Source organism: Brassica napus, unplaced genomic scaffold (assembly GCF_020379485.1).
Source record: "Brassica napus cultivar Da-Ae unplaced genomic scaffold, Da-Ae ScsIHWf_280;HRSCAF=462, whole genome shotgun sequence".
NCBI classification, from domain to species: domain Eukaryota; kingdom Viridiplantae; phylum Streptophyta; class Magnoliopsida; order Brassicales; family Brassicaceae; genus Brassica; species Brassica napus.
The window spans coordinates 192501-193813 of NW_026016076.1; positions in this window are offsets into that span (position 1 = coordinate 192501).

The window sequence follows — 1313 nt, forward strand, 5'->3', positions numbered from 1 at the left end:
ATGGACTGTCCGTGTACTGATTTTGGACAATTGATGCACAATGTCAGTACACATATCAGCACGCTGGCCCTTCCCGTGGACTGATACGTGTACTGAACTCATATCAGCATGCTGGTCCTTCCCATGGACTGACCGTGTACTGATTTTGGACACTGATGCACCATGTCAGTAACATATCAGCACGCTGGCCCTCCCGTGGACTGATCCGTGTACTGAACTCATATCAGCATGCTGGTCCTTCCCATGGACGTCCGTGTACTGATTTTGGACAACTGATGCACCATGTCAGTACACATATCAGCACGCTGGCCCTTCCGTGGACTGATCCGCGTACTGATCTGGACATAAGCTCGAGTTTTGATGGACTGGACTGTCCAAGTCAGTCTGATTGATGCTAGCTCGACTTATGCTGGCTTGACTTTCCATCATCCAACCAAGTGTTAACATTTCCCTTGTTTTTATTGTGGTAAGATCGAGGCCAAGCGTACTGAAGGCAAGCGTACTGAAGGGATGAATTACAATCTTTTGGTTTTAATGCTCCCGTCAGGATGCTTTTGGCCGAGACTTGTGCACATGCGGGCTGCATTTCATCGGCCAATCTGAAATTTATGGCGAGACTGATTTTCACCAAGTAAAAATCTCGAACCTCCGACGGGATCTTCTTATATACTTGAAATTTTTTGGGTTTTTTTGTTTTTAACGTTTTGGGGAGAAACATGTGATTGGAAAGGGGGAGGGTCGAATCTTAGCGACAAAGGCTGAATCTCAGTGGATCGTGGCAGCAAGGCCACTCTGCCACTTACAATACCCTCGCGTATTTAAGTCGTCTGCAAAGGATTCTACCGCCGCTCGGTGGTAATTATAATTCAAGGCGGTCCCGAACGGCGCTTCCGCCGAACGGACTTAGCCAACGACACGTGCCTTGGGAGCCGAAGTCCTACTGAGGGTCGGCAATCGGGCGGCGGGCGCATGCGTCGCTCTAGCCCGGATTCTGACTTTAGAGGCGTTCAGTCATAATCCAGCGCACGGTACTTTGCCCACTGGCTTTTCAACCAAGCGCGATGACCAATTGTGCGAATCAACGGTTCCTCTCGTACTAGGTTGAATTAACTATTGCGACGCGGGCATCAGTAGGGTAAAACTAACCTGTCTCACACGACGGTCTAAACCCAGCTCACGTTCCCCTATTGGTGGGTGAACAATCCAACACTTGGTGAATTCCTGCTTCACAATGATAGGAAGAGCCAGACATCGAAGGATCAAAAGCAACGTCGCTATGAACGCTTGGCTGCCACAGCCAGTTATCCTGTGGT